The following is a 16381-nucleotide window of genomic DNA, read 5'->3' as shown; positions in this document are numbered from 1 at the left end:
CAAGGGTCTTTTCCAACCTGAATGATTCTGTGATTCTGTGATTCTGTGATATTTGAGATGGTATCCTGCACTGTGGAGAGATCCTGTGGCTTCAGTCTGTTTATTTTGCCAAGAATACTGGAGGTCTAATACATTAAGTATTATGTTTCACAAGGTTAAATAACCTTCTAAAATAGACAGCTTTAATAATCTAAAACATATCAAAATTTTGTAATGGTAAGGATACAAGAACAAGCCCATATTTCTCATTTGCTTTCTAATCCATGTGGAATAATGTATTGATAGTTGTTGTAGTGTGAATATATCTGGTTCAGCAGATTTTGGTCGTAAGACCTTGAATTTCAATTAGGACTTTATGCCTCAACAAGTGTCAGGTCTGAGGCATTCAGAATATTAATATCTACTTCCCAAATATTCTATTGGAAAAACTCGACATTTATCACAATAAAAATGAGAAATACATTAAGGAAAATAAATAATTTTTCAAGTGAACCCTAGTTTTGCATGTAATTCATTCCTCTTTTGTGATGTGACCATTATCTAAGATCTGTATCTGCAGGGTTGACATTATTAATACAAATAGTAGCTTTTTAATAAAATCTTTCAATTTTACTCTGGTCTTTCCCTTAAGGCTCATTTATAATCCGTATGGTGAGTAAACAGGCTAGATGCTCAACTCTATCTGTTATATACTGCATATTGGAAATCTCACAGACACTATAGCTGTAAGAGTGATCTAGCTTTAATAACATTTTCATTTGTGTTCAGTATGACCCGAGTGGTAGGGCCAGTTGTATGTATTCCCAAACTAAATTGAATATAACTCCCGTGTGCCTTTGCTGGGCCTGTTTCAATATAACTCTGTTGTTTGCAAACAAAATCTCCTAGAAACAATGCTCTTTGTTCCCCCTCTTACTTGCATTCTTCATTTCTGGACCAGTAAGTGTTAACACATGTGATGAAGGAAGTAGGTTTATGAAGTAATATACCATAACCATGCATGCCAGCACACTGGACAGATGTTCCCAAAGATAACTGCAGTTTAAAATGTAAGCAAGATCTCCCTCTGTGATGGGCACTCAAGGAAATGAGAATAATCTTAAATACCATCATTTTTTTTTGTATTCTTAGGACATTTTTAGAGAAAATATTTTTTCTGGTAGTATCAGCAGTTTCTTTTCATCTCATTATCAGACTAGAAACATTTGTATCCACGGGTGCCTAGATTTACATGTCACAGCAGGGACCCCTGGAATATCCTGGAGTGGGATCCTAGCATTTCAGCTGGGGTTATTCCAGTGCTAGAATGAAGTAGGAGGGACTGTTGCAGTATATGTATGTATATGTATATGTATATGTATATGTATATGTATATGTATATGTATATGTGTATGTGTATGTGTATGTGTATGTGTATGTGTATGTGTATGTATATGTATATGTATATGTATAATTTATTGCTTGATAAAAAATAAAGCAAACCAGGATAACAGGGAAAAAATTGAAATAACAACTATGGCATCTTATAAAAATGGTATTTTAAAAGAAGGTGAAGGTCAGGATTTATTAAATTTACCTTAAGGTCTTACTTGAAGAACCACAACAAAGTCTGTTTATCATGGAGATTTTGGTGGGTTTTTTTCTGGTTTGTTTTGTTTGTGGGTTGTTTTTTTTTTTTTTCAGGAGAAAATGTGGCTTCTGCTAAAATGCTATTCCTAATGCTTTCTCCTTGCTTTAAGCAGACCCCTTTGTGCTGAGAGACAATGATCTATTTACCTAAAACTTAAAATGAATAGGTTTGATGATAGTGAAAATCTACTTTTCTGTGGTCTGATACATATGTAGAGAGTAAAGAGATGCATTTATAGAGGTTTTGTTTCTATAACTTTAGCAATTACCACAATTTTTAGCATAGAAATAATGTAAATGCTGCTGCATCTTTATTTCAGCAGACTATAGGACCATAGTCTATGATGTCTGTAGACTTCCAGTAAGGTCTCTGTCATTTTAGTTAAAGTGTATCACCAAGAAAAAAAGAAAAAATAATTTTATTCAAAAGATCCTACCGCTAATTTGTGGAAGTCGTTGGAAAAAAAGGCATGGTATAATTAATCTGTCGACTGGGCACACTATTTTTTGTCATTTGGGTGGCTTAGCTCTATAAGCTGCATACTGTGGCAGAAATTTCAAAAATTTTTCTCAAATTTTGATTTTTATATGAGTTTGAAAATTGAAAGTGGCAATGAGGTCTGTACAGCTTCTCCCAGTATGTGTAGTCCTGACTTCAGTGAGGTGTTTCATGTTGATATATCAATGTTCACATAAAGTATATTGCATGCTCTGAGCAGCAGAATTTGGCCCATGGTGAAAACTGATGTAAGTCTAATTTTCTGTTTTATCTGGCAGTTTGGCCTATTGGTTTCCCAAAACATTTAAGAGAGCAAAATAAGATTTTTTTTGGTTGTACCTTAGTTACAAAAATTAGGGTTTCATCCAGGACACAGCATGAATTTGAGTGACACTAGTTTCTGTACCAAAAGGTTGAAAACAAAGACAATGAGGGCTGAAGGGGGATGTCTTAGTGATGTTTTCCCTCTAGGCAACCACAGTCTAACTGGAACTGAACCAGCTAATTGGAATCCTCTCTTTGAAACATTGATCAATTCCTAGATAGTCTAATGAACTGCTAAAGCATCACGGGCTGGAATAAATTGTTGTTAAGATCTTGTTGTTCCTTAACCAGGAAAAAAAGAACATTTGAAAATATAAGACAGATAAATCTCAAATAAAGCTTAGAAATTCATATCCTAAAATGTATTACTACTCACAGTAAGAAATATTTTAATTGCCATTTGACTTGAAGACCAGCAAAAATATTACGGTTTTGCTGTTACATGTCTGCAGTCTGTACACTATTCATTAATTTTTGTTGTAGTGCTTGTAACTTCATACTGGAAAAAACAAACAAACAAACCCCTTGCTGATTCATCTTATGTTATTTATTTTATTAATGCTTAAATATTCCCTTTCTGTTTCAATCATATTATAATAATATGGCAGTATTTCAAAGGAAAATTAAATTACCGGTTATGTTGCAAATAAAATAAAATAAAATATCAGCTGTTTTTATGTGCAGCCTGTTCTGACTGAATTTGGTTTTGTAATGCTTGATGCCACAAAATACAGTTGAGAAAGGGAAAAAACAACAGGAGATGAGTTAAGGAAAGTGTTTGAACATTTGTAAAAGAAAATTATTTCTGAAAGTTGTACTTCATACTAACAGTGATAGGGAAGAACGGGAAAATGTTGGAGGACTATAAACTTGTGTCGTTACTTGGTGAGATGACTGTGTGGAAAGATGTCCAGCTGGGGTATGCACTGATGGATACACAGTAGTCCCTTGGAAACGAGGTGTACTGGGGAAAAAAAAAGAGAATATGTTTAGGAAAAAGTTATTAATCTGCCCTTTCCTCTGGAAAGCAGTGCTTGTGATAACTGTGAATCTCTAGCAACTTGAGGGCAGTGCATCATTCATGTATGAATGCTGGTGATTGTCAGAGAAACCCCTATGTCTTCATACTCCTTACTAAGGCCATAAAGACCAAGAGAGCTGTGATGCAGCTACCACCCCATGCTAAATTCTGTGCTAGTGCTGAATCCAGTGCCAGTGTTATTTTTTAGCAATCTTCATAGTAATTTATTTGTGATGGATAGCTAGAAATACTTTTCTGCCCATAAAAAGAAATTCAGATGGTTTCTTTGGGGGCTGATATAATCTGTGTTTACTGAGTATTCACTCAATTAGAATGCTTGCTCGAAATAAAGGACTCTGCCAGGCAGAAATCAGAATGAGTTAATCCCAGTTTAGGTAAACCATAAATTTGCCCCAGCAGAGTCTGAAGAAGAGATTTTGTCTCAATCAGGTCAATCCATGCATTGAAAACAGGAGAATGGATGTGATTCTAAAATTTATCAGAATTTATTTAAAGTTTTAATTTGGGTTAGAAAGAAACATGATGTTTGCCATCCAGTTTGCAGCCTGCTGCCAGTGGTTGAAAGTATGTCAGTGAGAAGATTATGAAGGATTCATGGTGTCAGATACATAAACACTGCTGGTGAGATCCATGCTGTTATGTACTCAGAAAAAAAATTCTTGTTTTATTTGCTGGGATTAGTTCTTTTCAAACTTGAATTTTGCATTCCTCTTTCCCTCTTCCTCACAGATAGAGCAAAGAGGTGTATTTTCCCCAAATGCATGCAGTAGCTCCAGGTTGAGGACTATGACAGAGAACTCAATATTTTTGGCCCAGCGAAACGCTTTTGCAATCAGAGACCTCATTGGTGTGGGCATGGGCTGCAGGCTGCCCTTGCACAACAGTGGGAAAGATGGAGAGGGCTGGAAATCAGAGAATATTCTCACTCCTTTTTCACTGAATAAAAAACCAGAAAATCAGACACTACTGCTTCACTTTTCCCCAAGTAACTCTGGAGTATCCTGCCTTCAGGAGATCCTTTCTGGGCTACTAGCATCCTGGGATTGGTCAAAGACACCCTCAGCTCTTCTACTGTGATAACAAGGTACATTGCTTTGAAATGGCCTTCTTGTCAAGGGGAAAAGAAAACTGCAAATGCTGCCTGGATGAAACACACGGATACTTCCATGAAAGAGGCTAGTCATGTCCCTCCAGAGGTGTGCCCTGCCTGAAATTTTCTCAATTAAGCTACAATGCCAGGTTTGATGTATTAAAAGTTAGTGAAAAGCAATAGTGCAAAATCTCAAATGACCAGAAAAGTAAGAGCTTCTTTGACTCAAGCCAACATGAGCTGCCTCACCTGAATTTGGGAGGCTTTCTCTGATGCACACAAATACACTGCAGAACAAAGCTGCTGAGTGCTCTGGGATGTGCTACACTTTCTGCTTGTGGACGAGCCCTTGTTTCCCAATGGATAATATAGCATACCTTTCTGGGGTCACAGTCAGATTTCTGGGATGGGATGGACATGTCTGAATAAGTCTTCTCAAATAATGTATTAAAAGTAAAGATAGATGCATTGTTCTGTAACAAATGTCACTGACAAAATTCCTCAGAAATGGAAAGTAGTATTTTATAAAGTTCTACTTCTAATCAGAGAAAAATTATATATCAGAATAGCTACCCTAACCTCAGTGATCTTTTTTTTTTTTTTTAATGTAAAGCAGAGGAATATTACCCTGTGAAAGAACTAAAAATATTTCCTCAACTCCTGGTCTTCAGATGCTATCACAAAAATAAACCCCACATCTCCACCTTGCACAGAAATAGTCTGGAGACCAGTGATGGCTCCACAGAACAGTCCGGTTCTATCCACCCTGCTCTGGTGTCAGCCAGGCTGTTGTGACAAAAACAAAGAGTTGTGTGCTAAAAGTCTGAGCTCAGACACAGACCTGATGGCATGCTGAATCTGTCAGAAAAGAGACATAACAGGTATATTTTATTTAGATATTAATTTTTCCTTTTTGTTCCACTCACAGAATTATACTAGCCTGTTTACAACAGTGTATAACTGCCTGCATTTCTACATTGATATTGCTAAATTAGAAGCTCGTTGTAAGGTGTTAAAGGTTTTCAGGACTGACTGTTGCGTAGCCATAGCCAGAGGGTGTCAGGGTTAGGCTACAAGGGTGCCACAAATATCCAAAGTAGGGATCAAATGCAAAGTCAGGCTTCTTTATATGCTTGTTACTCATGCCAATACCCTTACACTTCATCATGTGTTACTCCGAGAAGGAGGCAGTTGGATGTAAAAGAACGATGACCATAAATTAAATGACTATGTGGCCTGTAAACTAATGTTTGTATTTTTGCTAGTTCTCCTTAGGCCTGCCCAGTACCCACCTGATCCTAACTCAACTGAAAAACAGTTGAGCTGACTGCTAATTATCCCCACGTTTTCAAGCACCTCTGACTACCCTCCAGGTTTATTACTGATTTTCCTGTGTGTTCCAGCTCCACGCTGTCTACTCTGATTTATTCCATATGTCTTAAATTGAAATATGTCATGGTATGGAGGAAGTCTGTAATCCCTCTCAAGTTTCTGTTGAATACTGCCTGAGCCTATGTGCTCTGTGTTGCTTTATACTACCCCCGATAAAGTCTGTATAAAAATGGTCTAAAATACCAGCTGCTGCTTTCTTTTCAACTCCTGATTTATCTTCTGATAATCTAACTTTCAGTATTAAACTTTATAAACTTAAACTCCAGTTTGTATATAAAATTTAAAAGAGACAAGAAACATCATGAAATGCTTATAGCTAAAGCTATGTTCACTGTAGTGCTAACATCAGTGTTGCAATTACCTAACTGTGATCTCAGCTTAAAATGTGAAGTGGTGCAGCTACCCTGCTAACCTGCTCTGTGCCACTCCAGATTCACTCCTGGGATAGCAACTGTGACACCTCCACTGTCTACAACAAGTGTAGACATCTCTACTGTTTCTGGACTACATGACTTCATTGTTACACTGGTAGAAAAATAATTCTTTCTTCACTCCCTTCTTTGAAAAAGAAAAAAATAATCATTCCCTACATCACTGCAAAGCTGAATTGACTGAGCTATTTTTAAAAATAGAGTTAAAAAACAGTCTTGCTAATATATTAAGCTACTGTATGCCCTGTTAAATTGACACATAAAAATGTATTCTTCCATCATGGATATGACATCCAGAGAACATTAAGGTTTCCCTAGATTTGAATGTCCTGAAATCGTTTGTAAAAGACTTTTTTCTTTTTCTTTTTTTTTTCTTTTTTTAAGGAGCGAAGGCCTATGGCTCTTGCATGAAAAAAATGTTTGTAGGACTGCACTCCTCTATTTGCATTCTCATTTATTCAGGCTATGTGTCCAGACTGACAGCTGGCAAGGGCAAAATGCAAGACACTGATCTTTCTCAAGGACTTGCCCACGAATGTGGAATGAATCAAGGGCCTTAATAAGACCCAACACTTTCTCTTCTAAGTGTCAGAGCCATAACTTTGACTTTCCTTTTTCTAACAGAAACACTACATCCTGCACACTATTTCCTGGGGACAGAATGAGGAAAATTAGAACAGGGGGGATGCTGCTCCTGTTTAAAGCATAACCAAGCTTGCTCCAGGTGCCTTAGTAGTGAGAGCAGGAAGACAGCATATGTAGAAGTGACTAGAACAGGAACCACAAATATACCTGCCCAGCATTAGAAGCAGCATCTTATTTAAACATTAAATGCAAATGATAACAATCCTCATCAATCATCGCACTGAAACCTGTACTAAACTAGGCTATATTGCAGTAGGTTTCTCAATTTGCCTAAACATATAGTTAATATAGAGTGTAATATTATGAAGGAATATCCTGTGTTTAATTTTCTTCTGAGTTCTTTTGTCTTTTCTATGTATTTCTAAATTTGGGTTCCTTTTTGAGGCATTCTAGATTACTGAAATCTATTATCATCATACCTTTTTCCTTTTTCTCCTGAAATCCTTAAGAAACATATCAAAAATAAAGATGCGAATCAAAGTCATAAATTGGTGGGAAAGGTCTTTTAATCTGGCATTGAATTTCAGATGGTCATGACACTTCTCTTACTGCTCCATATTACATCTATTTTAAATGCAGTGCACATGCAGAAGCAATGAATGAAAGACTGTTTTAAATGGATTCATGAAAAACAAATGACTTTGGGGGAAAGCAAGAAACCCTTCAGTAACTTACCCTGCATCATAAGAAATAAATCCACATAAAACCTTCCTGCTATGGTTACTATGGTCTTTGTGTATATATATATATATTATTTCAATAAATCATAAATGATGATCAGTTTATAAAAACTTAGGAGCAGGTCAAACAAATGAAGAATGTGAACCACAGACTGATGCATACTAGTGAGTGTTGTTGGTATTTGCTTAGGAACTCATAGCCCATTTATCAACCCTGATCAATTTAGTGATCCTAGAATCCATCTCTACTTTCTACAGTTTCTTTTCACTACATGTGGAAAACTGAACAGAAACCCACAAGCAACTGCAGTCCCACCTAAACTTGATGTTCCAGGTTACTGAACAGGATGCGGAGACCGGTCTGTTAGCACACTGTAGCAAGTTCTGCTCATCAAAAAGGGAAAATTTGGGGATTAGTGGTCTTTTCTACTTCAAATTAGGAATGCAATTTTAAACAGTAAGTGAAAAATGACTATACTAGGTCAGATGAAAAGTCCATCTGCTTTAGGACCCTGTCTTTGTGTATAGCCAGTGAGTGAAGAGAGGTTTTAAAAAAAGCATATGAGACTTTTGCAAGAACTCAGTAAACTAGTGACAGAATCGCCTTGATTCTCTGTTTCTTTTCTAACAACTCCATTTGCCTTCTCACTCCTGCTAGACATTAAACTGATGACCTGTAAAAAGCATCCTCAGAGATCCCACAATCAGTTATTTTGCCCTTGTTAGTAATGTACATTATTTCATAGTCATTCAAATTGAATTTCTCTGCTTTTTTATCATCTAGTTTCTCAGATCTTAAGAATTACTTGTGACTCCTCTGAGGCTAAGTTTTAATCAGCTTGACTACTTTGGTATCAGCTGACAACTGCTTTATTCAATACCTTCCCTTTCTCCACATTAGTTATGAATATTGCTAATAAATACATTAAATATTTCCATCTATTTTATGTAATGGGCATGCATTAATCAATGGATTTAATCTTGTAATTTATAAATCATTGATATTTATCAAAAGAACCATAAATGGAAAAGTTTGAATTCTGGATAATGTAACAAATATCATCAGTCTTTGAGAATGTTTTCCTGAAAAATGCATATAACGTATTCTTTTCTTAAGCATTGTTCACAGCAGGGATGCTTTATCAAAGTGTTATGTACCATTTGAAGGTATACCAGGGGTGGCAGTTAACAAACAGTATTTTCTTACGGTGTTACAACTGACTGTGGCTTTTTGTGAATCAGTTATTTTGATAAATATACATATATATCAGTGTATATGATATCTGACACATTATACATCAGAATGATTCTTGAAATCCTCTATCCAAGAATAGAGACTGTAGTTTATAGAGGAAATTGCATTTTATATGGTGACAAAACAAGAAAATAAAGAGGCCTCAATGACTCTTTCACAGCATTGTCCTTCATTTGCAGGGTAACATCACTAAATTGCATGAGTGTTTTATTGAAGGACCAGTCTAATTCTGTATGTTTGTGAATTGTTGCCTGAGAGGTTGGATGCATGTGACCCTTGAAAGTGTACAGTTTAATTGTGAAGGATGAATAAAACCTGATGTATGCTGCAAAACGCTTCCTCTCCACAGCTTCTAAAATCAGCTTTTATTATCTAGGCCTTTAGCTGGTAGGAAAAGGAATGGGGAAAAGGGAATAATTAATCCTTTCATCCTCCAGAATTCCTGCTGGTTTTGACAGTAGGGATGTGAATGTTTCCCTTTGTTATTATTACCATTACTATTACTTACAGTAAACAGTGACAGTATATCCCCTCCACAAAACAAGGAAGCACTCATTATCTTAAGAACTGCAGTTCTTCTCTCAAGTGATGCCTTTTTCCCTCAGTTTGAAACAACCTTATTCTCAGCCACCTCTTCAATTTCTTTAGAACTTCTAGTAAGGTTATATTCTCCTTCCTGTGTGCAAGGATTTCAGTCCGGCTTTCAGTTTGCCAGATATTGTTGGGTAGCATCAAAGACTTAGTAATTGAGAAAATTTAATCTATTTTTCTGATGCAATGAAGACAATCTCATGCATTTTTCTCAGTTATACTTGTTATTAATAATAAATATTATGTAATGCTACAACATTTAATGAATATCTAATTTAATACTGTTGTCCCTACTCTGAGAGACTAGACTCCAAAGCAGGCAAATGTAGGAAATATAAACAGACATAGAGAAGGGTAAGGCTGAATAGGAGGTAAGCTATATCATCATTGTTTAACAAATAAATCATAAGACTGTTTAGATATTTCAACATTTTGAGTTATACAGGCTGGAAAAATTGGGGTTGTTACAGTATTTCGTCCGCATACTTGTGCACAGGGAACTGCAGCTCTGCAAAATGGCACTAATTAGCTGAAGATTGTTAAGGAGAAAGAGCTTCCCATCCACCAGGGAAAGGCATAGCACAGCAGCCTGAGCATTGCCAGGACCCAGTACAGTGCTGCTCAGTAGTACTGATGAGTTTTATTAGTTTACAGTATCTAGCTGTGTTTTTATGGTTTGTGAAATGAATGAATAGTATTTAAAATGCACTTTAACATAACAAGATACCACTGTTCTTCCAGTTTTCTTTCCAGGAAAAATTTCTCAGATGTTCCCCAGTAAGGAGTTTTGTTTGTTTTCTGTGGGCTACATCCCAGTTTCTTGGACAGTGCTTCTTATCACTACTATAGAAGTGTAATAAATGGGGTCATTCACATTATTGTTAGTGATGGACAACAGTCAAAACCTCCAGAGGTTTGGATCAGCTCGGACAAGCACTGATAAATCTGGACTTTTTAAACTCCAGGAGGCTCCTTTGACCATCGCTTTAACACTCCATTTTATTGTAAGCTTCTAGCAAGGAGCTCTCAAAGACTGTTTGTTTTTATACTCTTTGCCTCACTGGCCTCAACTTGTTTTCACTCTATGGCAGATAGATTTGGGTTTCAATTGTGGGGCACTGGTGCAAGGCAGCTCTGTTTCAGATTCATGAATCTCAGTATTTACGCAGCTACAATACCATTACTCAGCCTTAAGGCTCCAATACACGTCAATGGGAAGGGTAACAACAAAAAAACGATGAAAACCTGGCTTTGCTTACCTAAAACAGTTACTTGGAACAGCATGGGAAAAGCTGACTTGTTGGCTTCAGTGGACCAAGAAAGCATTGTACAGCAAATTACTCCCTGCCTTCGTTTGAGTGGCAAAATATCATATGTAGCACATAAGGAAGTTATACATTCCTATATTTAAATATTTTTAAAAATTACACATTGCTATTTTTCTTTAAATGCATTGGTAACTAGCCCTAAATCAGTTATTTTTCTGGTTACTTTTTCTAGCCTCTCTTATGCATGCTTAAGAACTGTTAACAAGTTAAATCCCTTTTTCCTCAGAGTTGTGTGGACACTTTTACTTCTTCTTTAACCAACTCATGTGACATAGAACACAAGTGATTTGATCTTTCTGACTGAAAAATCACTAAACCTGACCTAAAGACCATTCTAATGACTTCATTTCAGAGTCTGTCTGAGGTAAAAGAAAGTGAGATGCAGACAACCTTGTCACTTGCCATGTTATTTAATGAGCTTTGGATTTTTCTGAGGATACAAAATTTACACTTATTTATGTATTCAGCAAATATCAGAGAACAGTCCCCCCTGATTTTAGAAAGCAATTCCTTGTGGATGTCAAAAATTTAGCACATATTATTTCTTCATTTGGAAGGCATAATATATTGTAACTATTAATAATTGCCACTCAGATTCCTGACTATATTTTTATCATTGGAATGTTGGACCTGGAAATAGCAACACAGGCACACATGTATACACACTAGGCTCCCAAAGAAAACATTTTCAGAAGAAAGCAGTATCCATAAAAATTGAAGTGGTAATTCACTGAGCTTAGATGATGAAGTGAATAATTAGCAACCTTCTACTGAATATTCTAGTTTGTAGATTATCAAATTTGTTGTCATTGTTAAAATTTTCTTTTCCCCATAGTAGAGAATCTAAAAACCTAAATCAAATAAAACAGTTACTATCTCAACAGAATTACCTACATTTTCTCTACTTTTCCACCTAGCTTTACTTGTTTGCTAAATCCTTTAACAGCAACAAGTTGGTTAGATTTGAAATATATATTCCATCCAGGTTAAATATCTGGTAAATCTTTCTGTAAAAACAAAACAATACAAATAAAAAAAACCCTTAATATTTAAAATATCCCCATAAAATAAAACCCTTATCAAAATATTTATGTTATCAACCATGGATTAATATCTGAGTAATGTCCAAAATAATTTACTTTTTCAGAAACTAAAAGGGACTGATTCAGTACAGACTTTTCCCTGCAATGTGTTCTTCCTTTTCTTGCTGCAAAAATTTTGACATTTACTGGTGCTTAATAAGGCACAGAGTGGCTACACTGATTTATTCAGCATTGTCCTCTGAGACATATATTTTCAAGTCACTAGGCTAAAAGGAAAACAAAGAAAGCATAAATGCTCTGTTCCAGCAAAGTGCAATAGCTTTGCAAACCACTAGAATGCAATTTAGGTTTGCAAGTAACCTAAGAAACAGGTAGTCCTGAGTAATACTCTTCTATTAATGACCCACTGCCTTCTTTTGGAAAACACTTAAACAGGTGTGTTTAGCAATAATTCTACCTGTGCATAGCATAGCATTTGTTTGCAAACAAGTCTTTTGCCATTAAGAGATAATCCGCCCTGCCTGCTTATTGCTCTGCTAGGATGTTGATCCTGTTACACCCTGGTAGTGTGTCCAATGGGAAGCATGAGCCTGACAGCCCCAACTCCTTTCTCCACAGGGCCAGGAAGGATCAGTGGAGGTCTGCAGGATCCATCACCTGATGGCAGACCAGCCTGAGTTTGTGCTTCACCAACCTTACCTTGTAGCCTAACACCTGGGCTTTTTACTTTGCACTTTCAGAGCAATGAAAGAGTTTCTCTCTTCTCACTGCAGAAAGTCGCTTCCATATTTTGATCTTATATGTGAGTACACTTACTCAAGGCTTGAGCTCAGTGCAGTTGCAGCTTATTGATGCTGTATGTTTTGATACAAAGGAGGCTCTCGAGCCTCATTGCAAGACCCACGCACGCATGTGCCATGCTCCACATGTGCACATCAGGGCTCTTGGCTCCGTCAGCATCTCACCATCACTGCAGCAACCCGCGCCACTCTTGCAAGCACTGCATAATGATGAGTGCCTCATGGGGGCTGAGCAGCTGGAGGAGATGAAATCTTGACAAAGATCACCTCAAATTGCCATAAAAATGCAGGAAGAGAAACAGAGAACACCTAAGAGACTCTGAGATGTGTTCCTCATTCCTCACCACTGCAATCTCTCAAGCTATCAAATCCTTTTTTTTATGCACTGGGGAGAAGCAACTAATAAGGCATAGGCTGGATTGCATTTGTTAGTCACAGGTTTATATAAACCTTCTGGGGAGACAGCTGGTCACTGTTTTAGGGTGCTCTCATTTCACTCTTTTCTGTGGGAAAAGCATGAGATGGAGGGCAGACTCTCATCATCTTGTTTTTCTGGGATCACTTTAATTGCAAGCACTCCTGAGTTCAGAAGCAGAGACTAGGAACAGGAAATTGTAGTGGGACTGGCAGAAGGAGACACGGCCACATTCTGGCACCTTGTCTATACATATGTGCTGAAGAAATGCATACCTTTGAAGATGAACTCCATGTGCTATTTTAGAATGTTTATACATGAAAAACCAGTTTCAGTACTGGCTTTGGTACCTCTCAAATAAATGAGACAAGAAAGTAAAACACTACTGTTTCACAATCTAACTAATCTGATCCTGATTCTAGGCACTGCAAGATATTTATAATACTTCACAACATATGGTGTCTAGAGGAAATGCTACCTTCTTTCAACAGTCTGGCAAATGTGTTTTGAGATAGTCTAATGACAGGAATGATTCAAGAGGTTTCACTGGTTTACTCTGGCACATGGGTAATCTGGACGCGAGTACTTTTAAATGACATTTTCAAAACTTTCCATGAGATAGTGGTGGTTCTTGCAGGATTTACTTCAAAGCAAAACAGATATCTCAATTCTCTCTTACACATCTAAAGGCACCACACCTTTGAATCAGACATTGTATTCTTCACTGTGTGGTCCATGCATCAGAGTTCAGTGGAATAATTTATCTTTCTAATGAAAAGAAATTACAGGAATTGTAAATGTTTTGAACAAGTATGTTGCACTTGTGTCTAAATAGTCATAATATTTCATTTTATTGATCCCTCATGTGTTGGCTGCTGTGGGAATTGACAGTTTATGAGCACACAAGAACAATCATCAGACATAGCTGGGTTAAATGCTACTGTCATCTGACTTAGCTGAATTCATATAAAGGCATTTTGTGCGGTAGCTTCCAACAGCTGGCCCCATTATAATTAGAATTTGTTAGCACTGTTGGTGGTGTATTGTCTATTTTTATGCCCCTGGTTTTCTTGCTGGAATGTCTGAAAGGTGTTAGCATGTTGTACTGCTCCGTCACCGCCTTGTGAAGGTGAGGCGTTGATGGATCGTAAGCTGGGTGCCAGTCTTATAATAGGAATCATATCGTTTGGGGTGCCTGAGACCACTGCTGGGAAAAATAGACAGAGATGAGATGATCATGGACCATTTGGGATAGGAAAAGTAAAGAAAGGACCATTTACAGGAAATATTTTAAGCCTGCTAATGGCTTGGCGATCTGCAGCAGCCTTTCATTTGATTACACATTTGGACTGCTTCAAGGCGCATACTGTTTCGGTATCTTTGGCTCTCAGTAAAGGTCCATTGATGATCTAATGTGTAAAGCATTGGTTTATTAACTTACACACTTTACATTTTCACCAAAACCGAAATAAACTCGGAATGGCAAAGGTGGGATTTGATCTCCTGTGAAGCTGAGCTCATTGGTAGAGGCAACAGAGACACACAGCATCATCCAAGAAGGCCAGATATGCTGTACTTTTGAAAAGTATGCTGAATACCAGGGAAAACAGATTTGGAATCCTCTCTATTGGTATCTTCTTTAAAAGCAGTGTAACATCTACATGTCTATCTTTTCAAGTTACAACAAAAGTTGATTTAGTCTGTGAGCAGAACAGTAGATGAACCCAGGTTTGTCCCTGTTTAATTAAATAACCTTTGGGAAGTGTTTTGGGAGTTTCTCAGCCTGAGTCCCAGTTAGGTGGTAGTATAGCAGAGAGCATATGTAGCAGTGGAACACAACTACTAAAAAGCATTGAACAATGACAAGTCTCCTGGCTACTGAGTCTGATACCCTGATACCACAAGTGTTGTGTCATACCATGCTTTGCATAAACTCAGAATTATATGGAGCCTTGGCCTTCAGTATTCCCATCCTAAATTTTCCCTAGAAGCTCACTCCTCTGAAGGGAAGTGTTTTCAACTCAGTATATGTTTTAGACAAACTCCCACAGAGAAAAAGCAGACAGGCACTGTTCAAATTAGCTATAAAAGACTTGAAATTAATTCTATAGACTGAGTACTAAAGTGTGAAGTTCTTAAACTAGTACGTACTAGTACTTGGTATGTATTGGAAAAGGGACAAGTAGAAAAACAGCAAAATAAGGAGCTTTTATAAATCAGAAATCTATCCTGAAGGTTTGATACTAAATCTTTGTCAAAAGTCATTGAAAAGATCATAACAACAAAACATGGATGAAATATTCTTTTTCTTAAAAGAATCAGCCCTTCTCACTTCTTTAAATAACTATGAAGGATAATAGTGTAGCATCATGCAGGGCCTTTCTTTAAGATGACAATGGATAATTCAATATGCAATCTCTGTCTTTCTATGTTTACGCATTACCTTGCCAAGATGTTAGTGGAAAAGTGCCTGCTATATTTTCTTAACATCAGTTATTAAATACATTGCATGAATTTTTCTTTGTTTGAAGATTAAGTTCACTTATTACAAATTAAATATTGCTTTGTAACTCAGAAGAGGTAAAATGCAAAAAATTGTTTTCTGAAACACAGAATGCACTATTTTCCCTCTCTTATTTGTTCTCTTATTTATTAATAAAGCAAACAAATCCATCAAATCCAAACCAAAGCTAATTAGTTTGCAGAGAACAAATTAATTGAAAGACATTGACCACTCATCCTTCCCTCCCCGCACCCCCCCTCAGCCAGTACTATAGCATGTGGTAGATCCTTTATCACCACAGTTAATTGTTTATACTAGAAAGTCAGCCTTCCTTGCTGGCATGGATAATCTTGCCAAGTGGAATTATTAGGTCTGGTCTCCTGCCAGAGTTTACTCCCAGACCTCATTATTTAACCGTTTCTTTGTATAGAGCTAAGTTGTCATTGAAGTTGGCATGAATTACTATGCTACTTTTGTGCATACATTCAGCAGAGCTGTGGGAACAAAATGAAGGATCTTGCATACACACAGAGATATTACAATAAGAGGCCTCATTTCCTCTTCCAATAAGTTAACAGCATGTGGAAAGAGAAGCATGGAAAACCATGTGTGAAGAGCACAAAGCACTCAGAACTCATTTTAAGAAAATGTGGATTTTGCATGAATTTTCTGAATTGCCTGCAAATACTTCCTGACAAGGTAGCTCTCTGTCAC

The sequence above is a fragment of the Strix aluco genome, chromosome Z (assembly GCF_031877795.1).
Source record: "Strix aluco isolate bStrAlu1 chromosome Z, bStrAlu1.hap1, whole genome shotgun sequence".
Classification (NCBI taxonomy): Eukaryota; Metazoa; Chordata; class Aves; order Strigiformes; family Strigidae; genus Strix; species Strix aluco.
This window is presented reverse-complemented; position numbering follows the sequence as displayed.